Source organism: Dermacentor silvarum, chromosome 9 (genome assembly GCF_013339745.2).
Source record: "Dermacentor silvarum isolate Dsil-2018 chromosome 9, BIME_Dsil_1.4, whole genome shotgun sequence".
Taxonomy (NCBI): domain Eukaryota; kingdom Metazoa; phylum Arthropoda; class Arachnida; order Ixodida; family Ixodidae; genus Dermacentor; species Dermacentor silvarum.
The window spans coordinates 124188525-124195296 of NC_051162.1; the positions used below are offsets into that span (position 1 = coordinate 124188525).

A 6772-nucleotide genomic window follows, 5' to 3' on the forward strand; every position below is an offset into this window, starting at 1 on the left:
GCCTGCCCTGGTCCAGCTGATCAATCACATTCTGCACGCTTTCTGAAAATGTTTGGAGAAAATTATCAGCTGCTAGCTGACAGTCACGGTGATATTTGGTATTTTCGTGTGTGTGGGAGATTGCGAGCGCGCGCTTCCATTTATGGAACGCTTGGACACGAGCGTTCCAGTGCGCGCATGTTGGCCCAAGTTTATAAGAACATTAACCCCATAAAGTTCTAGAATTGAAAATCTTTTAAAGCATGCCTTTGGAAATGTCAGCGCACCTTTCGCGTCAAAAATTTTAGAACTTTATACCCATAAAGTTTCGTAATTGAAATCCATGCGCTCTGTATATTCCGCGGCCGCTGCGAGATGCCGCAACGCGCCCGCTCGCTATCGAAAAGCCGTTGAAAGTTTGTGCTCGGATGGGGCTCCTTGCGTTACGTGACTCCAGGTGCAAGGGCGTTGTCACGAAATCCAGCCCGAGTTCGCAATGTTCGTGCCGAAATGTCTTTTCGAGCGTGAAAATGTCTTTTCGAGCTGAAGCCCCATCAGCCCCCCCCCCCCCCCCCCCCCCCCCTGGCTACGCGCCTGCTTGAGTTGTGTCGATAAGGGTGATATACGAGGCTAGTTAGTGCTCCTAATTATGTCAGGGAGGTTAAAATCATCCAGCAAAAACAGAGGTGTAGAAGGAAAACGCGAAAAAGCAAGATTATTGGAAACATGAAGCTCGCATAAAAACGTAGGTAGCGAAGATGGCGACCTGTAGCATACCCATAGAATTATTTTTAAATGACGGATTGTTAACGATATTCATACTGTTTCAATATCCCGATTAATTTTTATGCGTGTCGATGAAATGCTCTTTGAGACAGCGAAGAGAACGAAAAATACCAATCAATACTTGATGCTGGGCTAGCTGATTCATCTTATTACGCGTTTAAGCATTGCGTGATAAGATGGGTAGCAAAGCCATACGCGCCGTCGAATATTTCCTTATCGCGCACAGGGGCAGGACGCCATGTTTAGATGAGCGCAATGATATGAGCTCGGCATGTCTGTCCATTGCGGATGATAAGGAGTCAAAGTTATTAAAAATACTTCTAGCGTTATAGTAAAGGATGGACACCTGTGAAGGCAAAGATAGTGACGATAGGCCACTACCTCTCCCGCTTCACTATTGCGAGCTACGTGTTGTAGAATGGCGCTCGTGGCGTACGTTAATTGGTACCATGTGAGTGTGATTCTTCAACAATGCCAAGCTTAGTATTGTAGACATGGAACTTGTTACGGGCAGGATGACGAAATATAGGCGACTTGTGAGCCGGCTACACTAGATTTATCTAAGCATCCATAAAAACAAAACTGAAAAAGAAAACGTAAGAAATAGCCACATTTCCGGCAGAACACATCCCTGATATCTGCCTGTAAGCATCGTGCGTAGAACGGTGTATTAAAATAATACATGATATGGCATACATGCGTGCAGGTCTGAATTTAACGTTGCGACGTGTCCATAATTTCGGGTCGCTTTTTTCTTTTTTTTTGTTCTTATTCTGCCAGATGTGTGGATCTTCCACGGGGACACTATTCACTACTGAGAGAAAGTCTTCTGCAGCCTGATGACGTCAATTGGCTCTTTCTGATTGGTTAGTAGTTCGCAGTACGTTTTCCCAGTTATTTCCGAAACGCAACTGCTCTTGCTAGTGCTTAAAGACGCTATGCTATCGATTTCCGCGCGTTTAAATCACTTGCTACCACTCGCACGCCTCATAAATCACGCGAGTGAACAGGAACACATGTCGCGCACAACGTTTAGTCAAAGGCCATCATCGACCGGTATGGTATGGTAAAACTTTATTAAGGTCCTTCGGAACGCGCGTCAGCACGTGGCGGTGCTGATTAGATATTCATGAGTTAGATTGGCGGAAAGGGTGCAGGATCTGTGATCCTAATTAGGCACTATACAATCGATTACAAGGGTATATGACGTGCTGCCAACCATATAAGAAATTTCCCTGTAGTCAGTTACAACTGAATAATTACAAGGTCATATGCACGCCGTCCAACTCGATCACAGTTTGCACGCACCAGCTAAATAGGTCTGCTTATTCGCATCAAGCGGTTTGTCGTGTTTAAAACAATTATTTTAGGCGTACAGATCTGTGTTTGTGATTAGGTTTACGATGAAACCTGAACGTCGTGGCATATTTTATTAGTGATCCTGATATCAGCTCTCAGCCAGAGGTAATATTTTAGCTTGCAACAACGAGCTTTTATTTCCCAATTAGCCTAGCATTTACATTAACAGAACAAGGTCATTAAGCTGTGAGGGGACTCTAGCAGGCTTGACTCTCTTGCAGAGGTGAAGGGCCAGGTACTGAGTTTTTGTGGGAGGAGTTTGTAATTCTTAGGTGGTTGGATTGCTTATCTAAAACTTTCAAAATCTAGGGAAATTTTGTGCTATGACATCGAGCAAAAAAAAAAAAATGCGGGCAAGTTTGCACGTGTCAATCCTCAAGTCTTACTGGCTGTTACTGCTAGGTATTAACTTGGTTGCTGCTAGGTCTTAACTTGGGTTGACTTAACTACGCATGTAGGGAAGGTATTCTCGAGGGATCATTTTCGGAGGTACCTTCGATTTCGCGGTATTTCGCGTGACTATCGCTGGACGCGTCGGCGCCTACGATTGACAGCGTTCCTGGCATGCCACAAACGCAGGCAGGAAGTCAGGAGCCGTGTCTGTGTCGGGCGAAGCGAGCGCGCACCTGCGTCAACGGTTACTAGGCAACGCGAGGTGACGTCATCACTACTGCTTCGGCGCATGCGCGGCTAGGCAACGCGGGCGGCGTCGGCAGCAGCTCTGCGCGTTGCCTCGTTGGCGCTGCTACAATTTCTTTCTCTATTTCGCTCTCATTTTCTATTTCCCTCTCCCGAGCATTGCGCGCGCCGCGCGCATGCTCTCTTTCCCTCTCCTTAACGTCCCATGAGAGAGAGATGGTGTTTGTGAAGAGGAAGAGGCGCTTTTCCCGACCACCATCTCTCTCTCATGGGACGTTAAGTAGAGGGAAAGAGAGCATACGCGCGGCGCGCGCAATGCTCGGGAGGGGAAAGAGAAAGTGAGAGCGCTGATAGAGAGAGAAAGAAAGAAGGCAGCATGTGCACGGCACGGAGAGGAGGCGAGCACACGCCGCTCCGCGAGGTGGTTGCTAGGCAACGCAGTGACGTCATAGCTCGGCGAGGTTTTGCGACAGCAGGCGCCACTTTTTACGGTTAGATAGAACAGCTTCGCTGTTAAAACTCAGGCTTGAGAAACCACTGCTGCTACGTACGCCGCAATGACGGACACGTAGAACTGCTGACGTGACGGCATATTTTGATTTCAGTCAGCCCAATTTACTCTTGCATTAGCATGCGAAGTATGACTTGTGATCGTACTGCGGTGCAGGGAACGCCTCTCGTCTAGCCAATGACAAACTATGGATTTGCCCTTTAAATCAAACATTTATCTGTAAACGGCAAAACAAATGTATGCTGCAATGCCAAACAAAGCAGCGCGTGCAAATCTAGGCCTAAGCGGACACATATACCCAGCGCTGAGCAAGACTAGGTGGTTGGTGGGCTGCGTTGCCTACTATGCACTGAAATTTACCGACCATAGGTAGAGCATGATTCTCGCATTGTAGAGTCCCCGTGGTCACTTGTTTGGGTAAGTTTAGCCATAGGGAAAAAGCAAAAAAAATTGACACGGGTGCGCGCGCTCCGCTGCAAATGACTTGTAAGCAGGCAAACGTGGTACTGCTACGTCGGTAGATCATAGCATGCAAGAATAATTTATTGCGCATACTTTATAATTGTGTGCTGAAGGGACACACTGTTTTGAGATTGCTACACATTCTGTTATCCGGTGTAGTCCTGTTCCAGCTTCATTACAATGCAAATAAGGTTCCGTGCCAATCTGGGCATTTCGCTGTTGTGCAAACTTGTTTTGCATGTGAAGCGAGTATTAACGTGCCGACGTCTTGTTCTGTGAATGTAGCTTAAGCAGGAGGCTGTGTTAGCACGGCTTGCACTGCAACATAATTTCAGCTTGAGTGCAGTGACTCAATTATTTAAATACTAGAAACGAGCTTGTATATAAAGTGAAACTATAATTCTTCAGTCTATTTGCATAACAAAATCTGCATCTTTACAGAAACCATATTGGCGAACTGAACAAGTGTATCTTGCAAAAAACTCTAGTGAAATCTAGGAAATTCGTTTGTCCAATTTAGGGGAAAACTGGCTGCGGAGGTTGGCAGAACTACGTTACGTCAAAAAAAAAAATGATTCTTGAGTTCTACGTGCCAAAACCACAACATGATTATGAGGCATGCCGTAATGAGGGACTCCGAATTAATTTTGACCACCTGGGCTTCTTTACCGTGCACCCAATGCCCGGTACACAAGCATTTTCGCAATTTGCCCGCATCGAAATGCGGCCGCCGCGCCCGGGATTCGATCCGACGCCCTCGAGCTTAGCGCAATGCCAAAGTGACCACACCACCACGGCGGTTGACGTCACGTCAGAGTGCGCCTGCGCAGTGGATAGAGGCTAGATGAACGATACTTCCAAAACCCCAGAAAGGGGTCTACGAAAGTCTCGCTTTGAAAATGTTGAAAAACATTCGCAGGAATATACCCACACTTTACGCGTACATACACTTACATAAGTTCGATTCGTGTTGCATCTATAGCTTTTGTGGTGCCATTATCCTTTCAATTCATGAAAACTGCTCGTCTCCACCGCTTGCGACGAGCTCACGTGACCCTCACGACTTCAGTGTGCCTTTCAATCGTGTGTGCTATCAATTTGTATGATCGAGCGTGAATGTGCGTGTCGTGGGCTTTCTGCAGTGAACTGTACTCTGCTTCTGTATTGCTTACTGCATATTTTTGCAGTGCTGGCCTAGTTCTGCTACAGCTGACGTATGTGTTATAACCATCCGTCACCGTCTTGAATCTCAAGCTTATACGAGCGAAAAAAAAAAGTTGTCGCAGTTTCACCTGAAAGGCGAAGCATCAATTGCGATAGCAAACTTGTAGAGAGCGATACGGAGTAATGATATTAGCTTTATCAGCTGTATAAACTTGGACATGCAGCAGCATCGGCAACACGCAGAACTGTTGTCGACGCCATCGGCGTTTTGCCCGCGTTCGCTCAAAATGCGTGCGGCGTTGGTGACTGTTGCCGGAGCCTCTGATATAAATAGGCACTTGGTGCCGCAGCTAAACGTCGCCTCCCTTCCCTCCCCCTCCCCCCCCCTCCCCCACGGCCTCTCGCGCGTCAGAAGAAGGCGCGTTTGCTCTACATATATGGTGATTGTAAAGGAGAAAAGAGACACCTACTTCTGCAGCCCTTAAGCGAGCACGGCACAGAACGCGCGTTTGTTCTCCGCCGTGCGTTCACTCCCCGAGAAATACGCGCCTCTCACGCCCTTTCACTCGCACATACAGCGTTTGGCGCGCGGCGACGATTTCATCTCCAAATGACGTCATACAGAACCTCACGGCGACGGCGACGGCAGAAATCTGCGTTTGAGTGTCCATATAATTGCTATCGCAATAAAACGAGGCTTACTACATCTTAGCGTTCTCAACTGCATCGGTTCTAGTAAATGAGGTGCACCAATAAACATTAAGAGACGCCGAAGAAATAAAATTAAGAAAGGCGTCAAACATTAAGTGATCCTGGCTTAAGCAACTGCAGTGTGAGACTTGTAGGCAGAATATCGTAAATCGATAAAGCAAGTGACTCGGTCGAGCACGATCTCTTGCTGCTATAAAAATGGCGTGCTACTCAAAAAGTAATCAATGTGGAGTGTTACGTGTCGAAATCCCGATATGATTGTGCGGCACGCCATAGGGTGCGACTCCGGGCTCATTATGACTAGCCTAGGTTCTTTAACGTGAACCCAATGCGTGGTACAGGAGTGTTTTTGCATTCCGCCGCCATCGGAATGCGGCCGCAGAGGCTGGGAATCGAACCCTTGTCCTCGAGCTGCTCAGCAGCAGAACACCACAACCACTGCGCCATCAGCCCGATAGATGTGAAATGAAGAATCTTTCACGGATTGATTTTATATTATTTTTCGATGGCTCACACTGTGTACTATATCTTACAATGTAAATAGGTAATAACAGCAAAACAATACTACTACGCTTCGCGGTTTGGGGGTTTACCGTTAGTTTAGCTGCCAATGACTTGAGCGCTGAGCATAACGGAGCGATGAAACCGAAACTACCACACTCGGAGGTGTGAGCAATCACCGAAACACCCTTCGCGATTTAAAGCGCGCCACAATGCCACCGAAAATCGTCGTTTCGAGTTCAGCAATGCGTATTGCCCTGAAACGTTAAGATGCGAACGATTCACGAACCGCCGACAGTTGCATGTCCGAATTCAACGCTGATAACGACAAGCGCACCAAGTATGGCTGCCAATGAGCGACACTGCAAACTTCGCGAGCGAACCACCCCTGCTGCAAAACCACACGAATTACAAAAGGCGTTCGTCGATCTAACAACGCGCTTTACGAAAGTTGCGCAAATTCACCCCTGTATATCATGGATAGGCGTAGGAAAAGCTCACCCAGGTACAACGTCGGTAGATTACTGGATCAGGCATACAATGCCGGCAATGGATGCCAAACCCGCTCGCTGCGTTTTCCAGCATGCAGGCGTCTCTCGCCGAAGTAGTGGCGTAGCGGCGGCGTTGATAAGATATGAAAACAACAAGGAAGTTGTTGCC

The 6772-nt window shown here is 47.4% G+C and overlaps 1 protein-coding gene across 9 annotated transcripts in view; it reads right to left on the reverse strand.

Moving 5' to 3' along the window:
• The window catches only part of LOC119464231 (TNF receptor-associated factor 6), a 163178-nt gene extending 156412 nt beyond the window's left edge, over positions 1–6766 (reverse strand). For 7 of the 9 annotated variants that reach the window (XM_049656601.1, XM_049656602.1, XM_049656600.1 and 4 more), the window contains exon 1: positions 6614–6766. The gene's annotated coding sequence lies outside the window, so the exon portion shown is untranslated. Of the gene's footprint in view, positions 1–6204; positions 6370–6613 lie in introns of those variants that run through there. The other 2 variants (XM_049656595.1, XM_049656597.1) reach the window with 2 other exon arrangements.
• Positions 6767–6772: the final 6 nt, after the last annotated feature.